We start from the raw sequence: 20,545 nt of genomic DNA on the forward strand, positions 1-20,545 counted from the left end.
TGATCTGGGTCATCGGTTATCAAACCGAGGTAGTTTCAGGAGAATTGTGTTTTTTGATGATTAAACGCTGATGGTAATATGGTGGAATATAAAAGGTTCCCAAGTAACAATAAAGAGTACGCATATATATCAAGGTTATAATAAGGTTGTTTCGGATGAAAAGTCGGAGTTGACTTGCTGGAGCTGTGACAAAATTTGCTACTTTGAAAGGAATTATTAAGTCATTTTGGGTAATAGTAACACCGAGGAATTAGCACGGCTACGTGTTAAACGTTTACTCAGATTCCGAGAGTTTTTCAGGTACATAACTATATGCATCAATCTTTTCTTCCGTAGATGAAATGCGGTTGGTTCAACCTCTCGATTGAGGTATTTCCAAGATTCATGAAAGGTTTGAACACGGATTGTAATTGTCGAGGTACAAATGAGGTTTAAGGTGAATTCAAGTGGCAAACTTGAAGAATTATTTAGTTTCATATGTTATAATCAATATTTTTAATCCATTTTAATTGTCCAATGTTTGTAGTCCATAGTCCAATAGTCCAGCAGTTCATATATAGTTTAATATATATAACATTCTAATTAATTAATACGTATCGTGACCCGTGTACCGGTCTCAGTATTGATCACAACTCAAACTATATATATATTTTGGAATCAACCTCAACCCTGTATAGCTAACTCTGTCATTTGCATATAGAGTGTCTATGGTTGTTCCAAGATAGATATATAGATGGGTTAATATGATATGTCAAAACCTTGTATACATGTCCCGTTATTTAAAGTGCGTAAAATAAATACAGAAATTAAATAACGATAAATTAAATTGTGATAAATAAAATGTAATACGGAATTAACAGTTAGCTAGGATTTTTGTCAGCGTGTATTCTTAACAAATTCATCGTAGTTAATTTGTTCGTTTCTAACAAATTTTATTTTGTCAAAAGTTTCTTCATTATGCCACTTGTTGAATTCTGATAGGTCAAAATCTAAATATGAAATTTGAATGGAAATGGTTATTCTGTGGTGAACGGATACGTATATCGGTAGTTGTAAGTAGGATAGTAAATGACCGTTGAATCAGATTCGAAGAATGTACAGTGTAACTTATTAATGTGAAATCTAAATATTCCTCAAGCATTACTACCCGTTAAAATATTTTCATCATTAATAGTTTGTACGAAAGAATTTTTAATCACAATCTTTATGAAAATATATATACATATATATTTTCTTCAGATGTAATTATGGATTTAATGAGTCAATATAATATTAGACTCATTGGATTTATCGTTAGTATTAGATTACATAATCTCTAAAACATTAGAGATTACATAATTGCCATGTCGAATGAAGATAAATGAGGTAGAACGATACGTAAAGCGAAGATAAAGTAGATAGAATGATACGTAGAACAAAAATTACGCTCGAGGTACAGAATGAGATGTTGAGGCTTGTGTTGTTGATGGTACAGCTGTTGATACTCCTTGGTATCCATGGTGCGTAGGATGTTGATGTTCGTGGGACAGATTGTGATGTTGAGACGTGTGATGCGGATGTTGCTGAAGCTGGTACGTTTTGCACCATACTTTTCAAGGCTAAAGCTCGGGTACGAAACTCGTTGACTTATTATTCCGGGATGATTGTCGGTTGGAACAAGCGGATGAATAAGGTTTAGAATCTGAGTTGTGATATAGTCGTGGCGAGATACTCTGGAAATGAGGCTGAAAATGGTGTTTTGGATAGGTTTACCGGTAAGTGTTTCAGGTTCTTCAACAAGAAGTGAATTAGGTTATTGGAAAGGATCGCCTTCTTCTCGTCTCCATTGATTAAGTCGACTACGAACCCATCAGATGAATTGGGGATGGCTGATTGATTGATTCATTCTAGTGACGCTGCTTTCGGAGCTGGAGTGGGACTCCATATCGGAATCCGAGGGACTTGATCTAATGGTGAGTTCCATTGCGTACGATTGAATAAGGGATTTTTCGATATGAAATGATTTTCGGATATCGGATGATATTTTAATTATATAGAATACCTATACATAGTACAGAAGACTCGTAGATTACGAAGGGATTTAAGGAAACGTGTCAGATAAAGTCTACAGTAACAGATATGCTAAAATATGAATCTGTCTATACACTATCTATGCAATAAAGGCAGTAAGACGTGTCTAGACTTAGGAATGCTAAGCAGAAAATTTCCACTAGGAATGATAAACAGTACTTATAATGTGCAGCTAAGGTCGAAGTCCAGACTCGCTAATGCATCCTAACAACTATCAGTTAGACACACTAATGCAAGACCTGGTTCGCTAGGACCAACGCTCTGATACCATCTGAAACGACCCGTCCTTATCCACCTGGACGAAGTCATCAACATTTGGTCCCATTGCGATGATCGACTCCAAGTAATGTCATTTAAATGAGCAAATGCACAGCGGAAGACTTAATTCGTACCTGAGAATAAACATGCTTAAAGTGTCAACCAAAAGGTTGGTGAGTTCATAGGTTTATCATAACAATTATTTCAATATCTTAATAGACCACAAGATTTCATAATCATAAACATAATACACTCACAAGTGTATGTAAAGCATTCTAAGTGGTTGAGCACTTGGTAACCATACTTAACATTTAATCAACGTCGCATATTCCCTTTATTATGAAATCTCCCTATACTGTACCAAATGTAGTAACGAAACGAAGTACTGTGCAACCGTTGAATACTAGTCGTCCAGTCCGGTTGGGGTTGTCAGGCCCGATAGATCTATCAACAGGATTCGCGTTTACAATACCCATGTAAATAGTATTTACCAAGCTACAGGGATATATGCCAGTGGTACAACTCAACGTAGAATGTATTTTAAGTACTTGTATCTATTTCGTAAACATTTATAAAAGCAGCGCATGTATTATCAGCCCAAAAATATATATTGCAAAAGCAATTAAAAAGGGAGCAAATGAAACTCACCTAATGTATTTTGTAATAAAAATACATATGACTATATTGAACAACTGAACAATGCATGGTTGGCCTCGGATTCATGAACCTATATCAGTTATATATATTAAAACATATAATAATATTTAAACAAGTTTATGTATTAATATTATTAATATACTTGTTACATTCATAATTTATATGTTATATTAATAAATTACTTATAACTATCTTATATATTAATGACTAATACAAACTAAAAATAATTATGTTAATACTTGTGTCAATTTAATAGTGTTTAGGACCTCATATGGTAATTTAGTATTTTTGAGATTTAATCAATAATTAATCGATTTCGTTGATTAAGATCCTATACTTTATATCTTTAAAGGGGTTGGATCCATAAATATATCCTAATATTGATAATCATGTGAAAGTGAATCATACCTCAAGGATTGAAAAGTAAAAATCCTAAAATGACACCAATAATTATGTAAGATACCAAAATACTTATGAATTTGACTTTTTGGTTTTAAGTGGGTTTCGTTTATGAAATTACACGATTTCATTATCCTAATTTACGTACTAACGAATATAAATGGGCGAAATATATGATTCACGGTATTTAATTACTCATATTTTAACTTCTAAATTGGTTTTAGTTATTAACAAAACTAATCGTCAAGTACAAATTTTAGAAATTGACTTCCGTTTTAAAACTCAAAGTTTTCTTATCATTAATAACAATGATATTTTAATAGTGGTTCGAATTGTTTTAATAAATCATTTTGATTAATTACAACAAATAATATTGTGATAGTTCGATTAAGATTTCTTTTCTTTTTTTAGTTTTAAACAAATACGGAGTATATAAGAATATTGGTCCAGCTCATCACTCTAATTTCTGTATTCATTTACTATATGACCAATATTATGCTCAATTACCTCAATAAATTAGTGGAACGTCAAATAAGGAAACCCATTATGGTCGACTATGTTGTGTCCCACATGCTATTTTAAAACACCATATAAAGTGAGTTGGCCATGAGCTGTAAATTGTCCCACTGACTAGCTTTTAGCGACCCCTTTATGTTAGTTTATTTTGTTTGACCCATGCTCCTATCATCACCTTTGTAACCCATTAGTGAAAAAGTTGACAAGTGGGGTATTGGGTGAAAGTCGACTAAAGGAGAAGCACTCTATAAAAGATACCTTGGCTTATGTTTCGGTTTTTAAGAAAAAAAATAGGAGCAACCGCAAAATACAACATGGATGGTGACGGGTGGGGAGGTGGACGAAGATGAATCAAGAAAGAAAGAAGGAAGGATATAAGATGAATGTTTGTGTTTGTGTGGTTACTTTCATGGATATGTATATATGTATATTATATATATAGATTTATGGTAGTGGATATGTACTGTCACAAAAATAGTAACTCAATAATTCGTTTATCAAGTGGTGATATGTGTTGGTGTCTTCCTCTGGATATGTATATGCTTATGTATATATAAAGAGTTATATTTATATAATATATAATATAATATAATAATAAATATAATAATCATAAAAATAAGCACATACTTCAATTGAAAGTGGTACGTGATTCTACAGTGTAGCAGCCATCAATTGTGTAATTATGTGCCAACGGTCTATCACGGACTGTGTATCGTGCACTATTTAAAATTAGGGGCGGATAAAAGTCTTCGAAAAAAAAAATCCCAAAATTTTAATTTAAGTGTCTTTATTTATTTAGGTCATTATGGTATAAAGTTTGGTCATTAATTATTAAATAAAAAAATACATTAATTATTCACTCCCAACCCCTAAGCAAAATATAAAAAAAAATTAAACTTGACAAACAACATCTAAATATATTACTAATATGCCTAAAATTTATAGAACTCATTTTCGTATTACCGTTTATTTTAAAATTACATAACTTTGAATTTAACTTGTTTAATATCAATCAGAACATCAAACGAGTATTACAATCATTAAATATATTTTTTTATATAGACTTTATATATATGTATTTATTTTAGTAATTATATATTATTTTTACATATTTAACTAAAGCTTGTGGTATTTTAAATTTAGATTTCAAATATATACATATCTATGTATATTGAAATATATATTTATCTATTTACAAATAGTCGTTCGTGAATCATCAAAAATAGTCGAAGGTCAATTGAATATATGAAACAGTTCAGAATTTTTCAGATTTCAACATAACAGACTGTGCTTATCGTGTCAAAGATATTAAATCGTATCGAAAGTTTGGTTCAAAATTAGTCAAACATTTCCGGGTCGTCACAACCTGAGCTACGGTAAAGTTTATTTTCAGTTAGTTCGGTTCGAGTAGATGATTTTCCGTTTAGACCTTGTCTTAATCGGAGTTACGGTTTAGGATCTATGGCCTCCCGAAAGTCATTACACCCTATTAACGTTGTGCTGAAATTTCTGACCTACTCGCACTTAAACCGTCGCCACGGTCCAGGGAAGATGATTTTGGTTCTGAAAATTGGTCAGCCTCTAGGGGACTCATATACGGATCCATGGCCACTAGTCTCACATCATTTCAGTTTGTATAGAGGTCGTGGCGACTGAACGAAGTCAGACTTTATTTCAAACCCTAGTCTTGACTTAAAACTTACTTTACACTTTATGTTTAATGATGAATGATGATGGTACTTAAGACCTAATTTACATACTTTTAAACCTTTGGGAATGATTTACTGACTTAGTAACTTTTGACTTAGGTTGAGGACTTTCCGGACCAACACACTTGCTTACTTTCCCGTATCAACTTTAACTACTTAATCACTGTGAGTTATAGCATCCCTTTTTACTTTAACTATTTTGTGAACTGAGAATACATGCGCATTTTACATTTTACATACTAGGCACGAGTACTTAAACTTTATATATGTGTGGGTTATACAACGGCATAAACTTTCCCCTTAGCTCGGTAATGTTTAGTCATTGGTCTTTAAACCGGTGAACGCGAATCTTAGATATGGATCCATAGGGTTTGACATCCCCACTCGGGCTAGTAGCGCTAGCATTTAACGGGTGTTTAATACTTCGTAAACATACGCACTCGCGAAGTGTACTTTTAGGGGGTGTTATTTACGTTAAGTTAGTTACCAAGTGCCCACGGTTATACATATACTTTTCATACTATTTTGAAACGATGTTGAAGCACTGAAATCTCGTGGCCTACCTTACATTACTGTTATACTTAAACTATAGCTCACCAACCTTTGTGTTGATGTTTTTAAGCATGTTTTTCTCAGGTGCTTAAGGTTTTCTTGCTTCCGTTGTACTAGTCATGCCTTGTAGATTCCCGCTGCGCTTATTAGAGATGTCATCACATGAAACATTTTATCTTGCATTCAAACTTTGTTACTTTTGAAATGATGTATTTGTAATGACCTATGGGTCACGTACTACTATTATTGCTTGCTATTCGTAGAAACATACTTTCGGTTGTTAAACATTTGACATTGGTTAAAACGTCACTTCATTTTATGAATGCAAACTTATTTTGAAACAGCATATAGTATTTGACCTTGTAATGATCCTGTTGTTGATGATTCGTACACGATGGTTTTGTACGGGCCATCACATTTGGTATCAGAGCTTTGGTTGTAGGGAATTAGGTTGCATTAGTGAGTCAAGACCCGACTGAGTAGGATTCACTAATAGGACTAATCTACAACTTGCTAGTTTACCTGTTTCTGCGAAACTTGCTGCATGCTGCTGCTTACTTTTACTGCTATATGTCGTATACTGTTACATGATTTCACTACTGCATGCTACTATCTGCTTTCGATTGCATGATAATTGTCGTTATTGCCATGCTACTTACTGCTATAGATGATCTAGACTGTCGTAGTTACTTTGCCTAATACGTGCTTGCTTTATGACTTACTGACATGGAAAAAGTTATTTTTCCTTGTTCAGATGTCGGATATTCCACCTGTTGTCATTTTGGAGAGCGACTCAGACTCATCCGCCACCTTGCCTGCCATTGTTGCCGATTCTCAGCTCCCGTCGTCGACACCCTCCAGTGACTCTAGCGCTTCGTCCTCTCGAGCCAGTAGCCATGCACCCGACCCAGTGGTCACCTCAGACGGAGCCGAGGACCTACAGGAGATTCCAGCTCCACTTGTCCCAGGACCCTCGGGGCCATAGCACCATTCCGGTGGTGCTGTGATTCCCGCGGAACTTGGGGAAGGTCCGTTCCGTAATGAGCATAACCATTGGTGCCGACGCCTTCCTGATGGATGTCTCGTGCCAATCCCGCCTTCCAGATACCGACTGATGATGGCCGGCTGAGCAGAGCCACCCGTGCAGCCACCCCCAGATGATTCCGCAGACTCATCCTCCGACGACTCCAGCGACGAGGATTCCGATGAGGACCCTGAGGAGGCACCCGTGCAGCCACCCTCTACCCCGCCGAAGAAGCGGTATCGTTTTGACGGTACTGTTATTCCTGGGGTTAAAGGAGGGAGATCGTCCGTTAACGCACATGGACTGAGGACTAGAGTTACTGCCAGTAAGCGGCTTGTGCCATATCCTGCTGATCCATTCATACGTAAGGCTCTCCGATACGCAGCATCTACTTCTGGTGCCGGACCGTCTGCACCACCCGCACCGCCTGCTCCATCAGCCTCTCCCTCTGTTGAGGAACTGACGAGGGAGGTGGATATCCTCCGTGCCCGGGTAACTGAGCTCGAGGACCAGGTGTCCCACATGATGAACATCCTTTACCCACCGTCACCATAGGACTTTGTGTATTAGATTTCATTATGTAATCTCATTTGTAGTTTCATGTATTACTTATGTATTGTACGAACCTATGCGGATGTATGCAACTTATTATTAATGAATGGAACTTTGTGTTGTTTAATTCTTGCACGGTGTTCTATTTACGTTACTGTATGATGATTTTGTGGTATCCGAATCTATTTGCGTTACCTAATTAACATGTGTTGGGTTGATTTCATGTTGGTTACTATATATTGTATTATTATAATTGAATACTGGATTTTGACTTGAGTCAAAATTTTTGTTTAGAACACCAATGGCCAACGGAAGATCAACGCCCACAGTAGCACAAATTGAAGAAATGATCACTAAACAAGTAGCCGCAGCTTTAGCGAAAATGAACCCCCAAGCCCTACCAGTTAACCAGCCCATTCGTAATGGGTGTACTTATAAGGAATTCCAAAGCTGCAAGCCCCACAACTTTAGTAGCACTGAGGGACCAGTTGGTCTCACTAGGTGGTTTGAGAAATTAGAATCGGTGTTCCGTGTAAGCAACTGCTCAGAGACGAACAAAACCAAGTATGCCTCATGTACACTGTCTGACGGCGCCCTAACCTGGTGGAACACACTTGCTTAAGCCAAGGGTATTGACGAGGCGTATGCTACCCCATGGGAGGAATTCAAAGGGGCCATGATTGAAGAGTATTGCCCTAGGACGGAGATCCAGAAAATGGAGACCGAGTTTTGGCAGTTGAAGGTTGTGGTAAACGATCTCGATGGTTACAACCGTAGGTATCTGGAATTAGCCCTGATGTGTCCTACCATGGTTACCCCGGAGTTTAAGCGTATGGAAAGGTATTTGTGGGGACTTCCTAAGACCATTAAGGGAAATGTCACCTCTTCAAAACCAGCTGATGTCCCTGAAGCAATGCGCATGGAACACACCTTAATGAACCAAATTATCAGCGATGAACCGAAAAAGGCAAAATCCGAATCGGGGACTAGCAGTGAGAAGCCTAAGTGGGACAACAACAAGGGGAGAGCCTATGATTAAACCCCCGCAAAGAGGTACAACGATGGGAGGAACCCCAACCCGAACACTGGCTCAAACCCCAACTACAAGGGTACTCTACGACAGTGCAAGAGGTGCTACAAGCACCATACCGGGTATTGTAATGTTGTCTGTGAAAAGTGCAAAAGGACCAGACATATTGGCAAAGACTGCAAGATCACCACCCTGAATGTGAAGACAAACCCTACTGGACCGAGAAAGTGCTATGAATGCAGATAGACGGGCCACTTCAGAAATGAGTGTCCCAACAAGCGAAAGGACGGTGGACCACCGCGTGGCAGAGCTTTCAATGTAAATGAAAGGGATGCCCGTGAGAACCCCGACTTGGTCACAGGTATATTCACTATCAACAATCTATTAGCTTCTGTTCTGTTTGATACTGGTGCCGCTAGAAGTTATGTATGTAGACACTTTTGCTCTAAGATAAATTGGTCGTTAGTTCCATTAAAGGAGAGTATGCTTGTAGAGGTAGCCAATGGAAAACTTGAGAAAGTTGACCAAATTAGCCGAGGAGCTATTATCAACATAGCTGGTGTAGATTTTGAGATTGACTTGATACCCATTAAGTTGGGAAGCTTTGATGTTATTGTCGGTATGGACTGGTTGACCAAGATAAGGGCCGACATTATCTGTGGAGATAAAACTCTTCGTATACCACACGGAGACGGTGAGCCACTGATTATTTACGGAGATAGATGTAGCTCGAAACTGAATCTCATTAGTTGCATGAAAGCGCAAAAGATCATGAAGAAAGGACGTCTTGCTGTTCTAGCACATATGAAAACGTTAGGAACCGAGGTAAAGAGCATGGGTGATGTATGAATTGTGAACGAATTTTCCGATGTCTTTCTAGAAGAATTGCCTGGATTACCGCCACCGAGAGCAGTGGAGTTTCAGATCGATTTAGTGCCAGGAGCTGCACCTGTAGCTCGCGCACCTTATCGACTCGCACCTTCCGAAATGCAAGAGTTGCAGAGTCAACTACAAGAACTGCTAGACCGTGGATTTATCCAACCAAGTTTCTCGCCTTGGGGCGCACCTGTTTATTTGTGAAGAAAAAGGACGGATCATTCCGCATGTGTATCGACTACCGCGAACTCAACAAATTGACGATCAAGAATCGGTATCCTCTTCCCCGAATTGACGATCTTTTCGACCAGTTGCAAGGATCGAGCATTTACTCTAAGATCTATTTGCGATCCGGTTATCATCAATTGTGGGTGAAGGAGAGCGATGTAATGAAAACTGCGTTCAGAACTCGTTATGGTCATTATGAGTTTCTTGTGATGCCATTCGGTTTAACCAACGCACATGCCGTGTTCATGGACCTCATGAATCATGTCTGCAAGCCCTACTTGGATAAGTTCATTATCGTCTTCATAGATGATATCCTCATCTACTCCAAAAGCGAAGAAGAGCATGAGCGACATCTTCGACTAGTGCTTGAACTCTTGAGGCAAGAGCAACTTTATGCCAAATTCTCCAAGTGTGAGTTTTGATTGAAGGAAGTCCAATTTCTGGGTCACGTTGTGAGTGATCAAGGTATCAAAGTTGATCCCGCAAAGATTGAAGCTATCAGCAAGTGGGAAACCCCCACTAATCCGACTCACATCCGCCAATTTTTAGGCCTCGCCGGTTACTACCGAAGATTTATTGAAGGTTTCTCTCTGATTGCGCGTCCTTTGACTGCGCCGACTCACAAAGGGAAGAAGTTCATTTGGGAACCCGAACAAGAATCAGCATTTCAAACCTTGAAAAAGAAGTTAACCACCGCACCTATTTTATCACTTCCTGAAGGCAGTGACGATTTCGTCGTTTATTGCGATGCTTCGAAAAGTGGTTTTGGTTGTGTACTGATGCAACGAATAAAGGTTATCGCTTACGCCTCTCGTTAACTGAAGATTTACGAGCGAAATTACACAACGCACGATCTCGAGCTTGGAGCCGTTGTCTTTGCATTAAAGCTGTGGAGACACTATCTTTATGGAACAAAGAGCACTATTTTCACCGATCATAAAAGCCTCCAACACATCTTTGATCAGAAGCAACTGAATATGAGACAGCGTCGATGGATCGAGACGCTGAACGACTATGATTGTGAACTTCGTTATCACCCTGGCAAGGCCAATGTTGTAGCTGATGCTTTGAGCCGAAAAGAGAGGATGGCACCTCTTCGTATCCGAGCACTGAACATCACCATTCATTAGAACCTCAATAGCCAGATCCGAGCAGCCCAAGATGAGGCTCTCAAAGAGGAGAATATATCTCATGAATACTTGAACATTCTCGTCTCTCGATTCGAAGTTAAGGAGACTGGACTCCGATGCTATGCCGGAAGAATTTGGGTACCTCGTTATGGAGATCTACAGAACCTTATACTAGATGAAGCCCACAAGTCAAGATATTCGATTCATCCAGGAGCCGGTAAAATGTACCACGATCTTAAGGAACAGTATTGGTGGCCTAATCTTAAGAAGGATGTTGCAACTTATGTTGGGAAGTGTTTGACTTGCTCGAAAGTTAAGGCCGAACATCAGAAGCCTTCTGGATTACTTCAACAACTGGAAATCCCACAATGGAAGTGGGAAAGGATAACAATGGATTTCATTACCAAGCTACCAAGGACGGTGGGCGGATACGATACCATCTGGGTTATTGTTGACCGTCTTACCAAATCTGCATACTTTTTAGCCATGAAGGAAACGGATACGATGGAAAGACTCGCTCAACTATACATCAAAGAGGTTGTATCTCGTCATGGTGTACCCTTATCGATCATTTCAGATCGCGATCCACGCTTTGCTTCCAGATTTTGGCGTTCTTTGCAAGAAGCCTTGGGAACTCGTCTCGACATGAGCACTGCGTATCACCCGCAGACCGACGGACAAAGCGAACGCACGATTCAGACTTTGGAGGACATGTTGCGTGCTTGTGTCATTGATTTTGGAAAGGCTTGGGAAAGGCATTTGCCGCTAGCCGAATTCTTACAACAACAGTTATCACTCGAGTATTAATGCCGCACCTTTTGAAGCGTTATATGGCCACAAATGCCAATCTCCTATTTGTTGGGCCGAAGTAGGCGAAACGCAAATCACCGGACCCGAGATAGTCCATGAAACAACTGAGAAGACTGTCCAAATTCAAGCGAGACTCAAGACGGCCCGTGATCGTCAAAAGAGTTATGCCGACCTTAAATGTAAAGACTTTGAATTCAACGTGGGTAACCGTGTAATGTTGAAGGTCGCCCCTTGGAAGGGTGTGATCCGTTTTGGAAAACGTGGGAAACTCAATCCGCGATACATTGGTCCTTTTGAAACCTTGGAAGTGTGTTGGACCCGTCGCTTACCGTTTAGATCTTCCAACTCAATTGAGCTCAGTTCATCCTACTTTTCATGTATCAAATTTGAAGAAGTGTCTTGCTGAACCGGAACATATCATACCATTGGAGGAACTTATAATTGATGACAAACTCCACTTTGTGGAAGAACCTGTCGAGATTATGGACCGTGATGTCAAAACTTTGAAACACAACAAGATTTCGATTGTCCGAGTACGATGGAATGCCAAACGAGGACATGAGTTTACCTGGGAACGAGAGGATCAAATGATGCAGAAGTATCCTCACCTTTTCCTGACTCCTCCATCTACCTCAGCTTAAAATTTCGGGACGAAATTTTCTTTAACAGGTGGGTAATGTAACGACCCTGGATTTTCCAACGTTTAATTATTAATAATTTATTATTAATGCTTGTGTTTTAATATACGTGTTCTTATACGTGTTACTTGTTACCGTATTTAACTTTTCAAGGCCCGACTTGTCTTTGTGACACACGTACTTTACACGAATAATATTTCAAATATTATTTACATTCATGATTAATTATTATTAATCATTTTTAATTAACTAATGTTACTAGTTAATTACTTGGGCTTTGTTTATTTAATTTGTTACTTATTTAGACTTGGGCTTTTATTAATGTACATGGACTTGGAACCCACCCTACTCCTCTTAATGGATTAATTAGGAGCCCATTTGTTACTAGTAACTTATTAAGGCTTAAGCAAGGATTAATTAGTGAATGGGAATCTAGTTACATGCACACTTACACCACTTTCCCATACCACTTTGCTTTAATACCAATTTGAGCTCTCACCACCTCCCCATGTTTGAAAGTAGATGCTTGACCTTTCCTCTCTTGGCCATGAAATCCGACGGCTCACATGGGGGAGGAAGGAGTTCATTTTTCAATTTTGTTTTGCTACTTATTCACTAGTTTCCTTTCATTTCACACACACACTTACTTGCATTCTTTCTCTCATCTCATTTTCTCTCAAACTTGTAAGTAACAAGGCTTTGTTTTCTCTCTTTTTCTTCCAACAAAACTGAAATATATCACTAATTATCATCATCATTTACTTGTCTTTGTTTGTTGTTTAATTACTTGTAGTTGTTTGTTGTTGTTAAGAATCAAACTTTCCAGTTTTATTCTTCATATTATCTTGTTATTTCAAGAACAAACAAGAACCAAGTGAGGATCAAGTTTATAGTTTGATTCCTCCATAACACTTGTTAAAAAAAAGTTCATGAGTTTTAAAATCATACTTGTGTTCATGTTTGTAAACTTAAGGTTTACTTTCTTAAAGATCAAAGTCTTGGCTTGAATCTTTCTAAGTATGAACAACCATGAACTTATTACTTGTAGATCTAATTTATTTCTTCATTTCATTTATTTAAAGTTGTGATGTTGTTAATTTGGTCAAGTATTACTAGTTAATCTTAATCTCATATTTCTTGAAACTAAAAGTTAACTTTATAAGTTCAATAACATGGAAGTATAACTTTTTAGTTATAACTTCATATACTTATGCTGGATCTAAGTTTATATAACTTATGGTCTTCTAATTTTGTTGCAAATAAGAGCTTACAAACTTGCATACATTTTACAAGTTGAAAATCTAAGTTTCATAACTTATGGTTTCATTAAAGTAAAGATCCAAGTTCTATAACTTAGGATCTAACTTAAGAATACTAGATCTAGACTTTCTAGTCTAGGATCTTTAAGATCTAGCTAAGATCTAAGTTCTACAACTTATGATCTTGATTATTTAGTTTACTTTCAAGTTTGTAGCTTAATATTACTTTTATAACTCTTGTATGTGTCGGAATCTAAGATCTTGATGTAACTTTGGTTCATCAAACTACTTACAACACTTAAATGAGTTGTGCTACTTATCTTACACTTACACTAGTGTTATGATGGTCAAACCTTGGTTAAAATGATGCAAACCCATCGACGAGTTGTACACTTGAGGCTATACGCATCAAGGATGAGGACCGTGATGCGCATCAAGCACCAAGAACCCACCGGAACACCTTTACTTACTGTTTCTGGAACTGATCAAACTACTTGGGCTATTGTAAAGTTGATTTTCAGTTAGTTCGGTTGAGTAGATGATTTTCTATTTAGACCTTGTCTTAATCCGAGTTACGGTTTAGGATCTATGGCCTCCCGAAAGTCATTATACCCTATTAACGTTGTGCTGAAATTTCTGACCTACTCGCACTTAAACCATTACCACGGTCAAGCGAAGACGAGTTTGGTTCTGGAAATTGGTCAGCCTCTAGGGGGCTTATATACGGAGCCATGGCCACTGGTCTCACCTCATTTAAGTTTGTATAGAGGTCGTGGCGACTGAACGAAGTCAGACTTTATTTCAAACCCTAGTCTTGACTTAAAACTTACTTTACACTTTATGTTTAATGATGAATGATGATGGTACTTAAGACCTAATTTACATACTTTTAAACCTTTGGGAACGATTTACTGACTTAGTAACTTTTGACTTAGGTTGAGGACTTTCCGGACCAACTCACTTGCTTACTTTCCCGTATCAACTTTAACTACTTAATCACTGTGAGTTATAGCATCCCTTTTTACTTTAACTATTTTGGGAACTGAGAATACATGCACATTTTACGTTTTACATACTAGGCACGAGTACTTAAACTTTATATATGTGTGGGTTATACAACGGCATAAACTTTCCCCTTAGCTCGGTAACGTTTAGTCATTGGTCTTTGAACCGGTGAACGCGAATCTTAGATATGGATCTATAGGGTTTGACATCCCCACTCGGGCTAGTAGCGCTAGCATTTAACGGGTGTTTAATACTTTGTAAACATACGCACTCGCCAAGTGTACTTTTAGGGGGTGTTATTTATGTTAAGTTAATTACCAAGTACCCACGGTTATACATATACTTTTCATACTATTTTGAAACGCTGTTGAAGCACTGAAATCTCGTGGCCTACCTTACATTACTGTTATACTTAAACTATAGCTCACCAACCTTTGTGTTGACGTTTTTAAGCATGTTTTTCTCAGGTGCTTAAGGTTTGCTTGCTTTCGCTGTACTAGTCATGCCTTGTAGACTCCCACTGCGCTTATTAGAGATGTCATCGCATGAAACATTTTATCTTGCATTCAAACTTTGTTACTTTTGAAATGCTGTATTTGTAACGACCTATGGGTCACGTACTACTATTATTGATTTCTATTCGTAGAAGCATACTTTCGGTTGTTAAACATTTGACGTTGGTTAAAACGTCACTTCATTTTATGAATGCAAACTTATTTTGAGACAGCATATAGTATTTGACCTTGTAATGATTCTGTTGTTGATGATTCGTACACGATGGTTTTGTACGTGGCATCACAATTACCATCATAAAAACAAAAAAACTTCCACTTCATAAATTTTCCATATATATATGCAGTTTCCAAGTTTATCCTCGAACTTCATTATTCGAGCATCCACATGAGCATGTTTGCGATCATTCAGCAAACAATGGAGAAACGAAAACAAAAGAAAGCAAAGCAGCGCAAACAAAAACATTAAATTAAGAAAAAAAGATACAAAATCACGAAGGAATGGATGAAACAACGAACCCATATCCACCTTTTTATCTCCGTCAGCTGGTTTTAAGTCTTCATCCGCCTTCTTTTTCTCTTCCAATTTGATGTATATTCTGAAAAAACAACACTTATTACAACACCCATATTAGATGAAACGTGTATTATAAAATACAAAGAGATCTGTAGAAAAATGTTGCAACAACTCGGTTCTGTAGAAAAATATTGAGATGTAATGAGAAAAAATTGAGATTAAAAAATGGAAGCAAAGAGATCTGTAGAAGAAGAAAGATACTATAAATTTGAATTTGAATTGTTGTTTAATGGAATTGGAATTGAAAGATTTAGGGTTTTTTGGAATTGGGAAAAAAATGATGCAGGAGAGTTGAGAGAGAGACAGTACGGAACAGGTGCAGGCGAGTGTGAGCGAGGTTTTTTGTCACTTGTCACGCACGCGTGGACTTATACACGGCTCCGTATTTTTTTATTACCCATATTTATTGTCCGGTTTTTTTTTTTTAAATACGTTTTAAAAAAAAAAAAAAAAACTTAAAAATGTTATTTTTTGATGATGTAAGCAAGGTTATATATTGTTGTGCCAAATGTCCAATATTTTTTTTAAGCTAAGGTTTAAATTAAAAAGTGATGTCATTGCCATGACATTTTCAAAGAATGTAATAGATACCAACAATTCTTAAAAGACAGCGCAGTTGCTTCAGGAACAAATCTGCCTCGTTCCTAGTAAAGGTTCGTTTACATTCCTTATATTTGTGAGCAAATATAGTCTATCTATCTATCTATCTATCTATCTATCTATCTATCTATAATCTTCTATCTATATCTATCTATAACCTATTATAATTCTCATAGATATTCCACGTGGCTTCCCCAGCTTTTCCCTGCCCCTTATTCCAAACTTATTCTCAAATCATGACATCTGTTCAATTGTAGTTGGTTTATTCTCTGAAACAGATACAAATTAAACGGATCTTCATTTGCTTCTTCCACACATATTTTTCTCATTCAATAACACGATTAACATAACATATACGATCTTCAGTTACACGCTCATATTCTCTTCTATCGGCCGATTCATGGATTCAATAGCATTTTTGTTTCCTAATTAGGGTTTATCAAATTTAATCTTCTGCAATTCTCATCTTCTAATAGGGTTTCATATTTTTAAAATCAGATAGCCGCATGACCTCCATCGATTTCAATTATGTAACGATGGATTTACAAATCGTTGAATTTTTGGGTTGATTTTGACGAAGCCTCTCATCGGAAAGTACCAGGTACCGATTTCAATAGAAAGTTTACGTTTATAATTTTAACCATTAAGGGTGATTTGGAGTTTTGTAATCGGTAAATTTCAACGATATCATAGATGAATTTATGAAATCGGTTAATTTTTGATTATATTTCATTTGATAATTTATTTGTAACATGATAAAGTTGATTTAGATAATTAGTTAAATACTACATGTGTGTGGTGAGTTTTTTTTGTTGTTGTTGATTGAATAATTACTTGATTTTTTTGGTTGCTGATTGAATAATATCACAACTATGTCTTTATATGGTTGATCAGATTATCACATTTAGTAAGGTTTTGTACTTTATAATAAGTGACTCTTTTTGTTCACATGTTATCCCAGACGAGATGACTGAGTTTATTGGCTTTTTGGAAGTCCTAAGACTTCAATTTATCAAATCTCATGTCTATTTTGAAATTTGGTTGTAGAATGTCTGGGTTTGTTTTGTCAAATGACTGAGTTTTTAAGGATTCTTATTGTTATAATAGCTTAAAGAATATAGCAAAGTAGTTAATTCTAAAAAATATATGTAGCCTATTGGAAATTAGAAAAGTTTATGTCTGAGTTTGTGAAATGACTGAGTTTTTAAAGATAGTTAATGTTATATTGGTCAAACAAATTCATACAATTTACAGTGTTAGTATAAGTCAAACAAAAAAACTCAACAAGTCCATTCTGTTTGTAGTTAATTTTGGTCAAACATAAAAGTCCTCAAGTCAATTCAGTTGGATGAAGTCATTAAGTCTATAATTCATTGTGTTTGCTGGTAGTTTGACTATTTATGAAATCAAAAAAAACTTTATGAAAATTCATTGAAGTTTGTAAAACACAGTTTATCAAACAAAAAATTCTTTGTAGTTTGTAAAACACGGTTGGATGATGGTAGTTTAACCATTTATGAAGTCTTTAAGTTAATTTATTACATTTTGCATATTATGAAGTCTTTTTAGATGAATGATAGTTTGACTTTTCTAAGTCAGTTGACATGAATGGTAATTGAACCTTTTTTTTGGTTGAAATGAGCTGATTATATATGCTTTTGCAAAACAGACTGATTTGAACCATTTACTCAAAAAACATACCAATTATGTAAGTCTGTGTATGTAGTCCATAACAAAAACATCACAAAAATATCTATAAAAAATAGCAACTTTCAATAGTGGCAACTATATCTCATTTTCACAACTTGCTTAGTTGGCAACTTTCTAATTTCACTCACTGGTCTAATAAAAGGAGTACTTGAATGCTATTTATGTAGTTTCCATTTTGTTTTTTATGTGTATGCAGGAGTGCAGGACTATACAACTAAGTTAGTTGTATATCCAAATGCACAAAAGCTAAAGCTTAAGATATTTTGTTAAGCTACTTTTATTATTATTGCAACTTTTATTATTATTGCACATGCACTTACTGCCAAATTACATCCAATTACCAAATCCAAAACCTATTTTATTACAATAATAATTATCAATCACATAAATGATGGTGGATTAGGTTTAGTAATATGTTTAGTTCTGTCATGTATTTTTTTGATACGGGTCAAAACAAGTTGGGTCGGTTTGGCTAGACCCACCACCATGTTTGTGTTCATTCAATTGAAACACCCAATTGAGTCATTTACAATACACTGCATATTTATGTTAGTCATTCACAGTCACAATTTACACTGCATTTTTGTGGGTCATTATACTGCATTTTTTTAACTAATGACAATATAACAAAAGTGCAGTTCAACTAATCAGCATATAATCCATATTGTATATCAACAACAATTAAACTGTACACTAAAGCAATATAAGTAAACTGATTATATATGATACCATAAAAACATGGGTCACATACAAAGATGTTTATGTAAATGTATATGTACATGTTTATGTAGGGTCTCAAGGTGTATATGGAGCTATGCTTAATCACAACAATGGTATGGTATCGTCACTAGACTTTGATAATTTTTCAGATTTCAATAACTTCACGTTAACCCACGGGTCGCATTCCTCCGATTTAATCCTTCTTGAGAACTATCTAAAGGTAAAGTAGGCAAATAGATTTTTTTATAGCTCAAAGGTATATACATTACTTATTCATCTTTATATTCACTTGCATACTTTGAAATTGTACACATTTCAGTTATATGATTTTGATAATTGAATTGATCATTTTGTGTTTTGGAAGATTTGAAGAACAGTTTGACTTGTATAAGTTAAACTGATGGTTGTTTCTGTCAGAAATGGAATTCTTTTTTTTTTTTGGTATTGATATGTTAGAAGATCTTGGTTATCACTTTGGAGAAGATGTTTGAAGAGTCTTAGAATAGTTTTGCTGTTTTTTGAGTTTTGAAGGTCAGTTTGACTTTTATAAGTCAAACTGTTACTACTGTATGCTGGCAATATGGATTTTAAGCAGTTAAAAAGTGTTTTGAGTTTATCTTCTTCTCAAGTTGCTTAATGGGTTTATTCTGCGTGGGTTGGCATTTTTAAGTTAAGCTACACGTTTCGATTGTTAGATCATCAGTGTTTGGTTATATATAAAGGTTGGGATTGGAAGTTAAAGAGCTTAATTAGGATTTACAGATGGTATAATTTTGGATTTACAGATAGTATAATTTTGGTTTGAATAGTTTAATGGGTTTATTATGCGTAGTTTCACTTCTTGCTCTAAAAATTAGGATAGACTTCAGACTAAGATTATAAATGGTATGCCTTTTGATGACTCATAAAGTAACTTACATTAGGTTGAATACGATTGACATTTTGTTTTTATAACCAAATGTTACTGTTATAGGTAATTGTTTGCTGACATATACAACAAGAGGTGTGCTGGGTTTGACAAATTATATCATGGAAAGTGGGATGTTAAAGTCAAGATTTTTGCTGTGATGTTGTCGTTGTTTGTAAAGGACATTATCCGGAGCCCTGAATAGAAGATATGTCGGGTATCTTTAGTTATGGATTAAGAATGTTAATGCTTCAAATAATTGACCGTGTTCAGCCCTTTATGTTGTCATTAACTTCATGTTGTCATCTTGCTTATTTGGAAGAGTTGAATGCTATGGTTAGTTTGTTTTCGTTGTCAGATAACTCTTGTTTATGTTCAATGTCAAAGGAAGGTATTAATAAAGTGAAAGATGTTAGAAGGATCATTGATGATCATTGCTCGCCTTGGATAGATCATCAGACTCGTTTGGTTTATACCTTGCCTCACAAAATCAACATCTTTGTATATGGAGGGTGGATTTTGGACAAGCTTCCTCCGTGGCTTAATCTTTCAAAAAAGGTTTGGAAATTCCTCGTATTAATTATTCTACTTCCGTTTTTTTTTTGTTGAGTCCTATAATCATGCTTGCTTTGAGTGTCTAATTGTTCGTCAAGTATGATCTAGAATTCAACTTTGGACTAATGTGGATATGCCTCATTTTTGTTCTTGGAGTCGAGCTTTGTTTTGATTCAATAATTGGAACTTTATAGTTAGAATAAAAGATCATTTGTATATCATTATGATGACGTTTATGTGGATTATCCGAA

Source organism: Rutidosis leptorrhynchoides, chromosome 2 (assembly GCF_046630445.1).
Source record: "Rutidosis leptorrhynchoides isolate AG116_Rl617_1_P2 chromosome 2, CSIRO_AGI_Rlap_v1, whole genome shotgun sequence".
Classification (NCBI taxonomy): domain Eukaryota; kingdom Viridiplantae; phylum Streptophyta; class Magnoliopsida; order Asterales; family Asteraceae; genus Rutidosis; species Rutidosis leptorrhynchoides.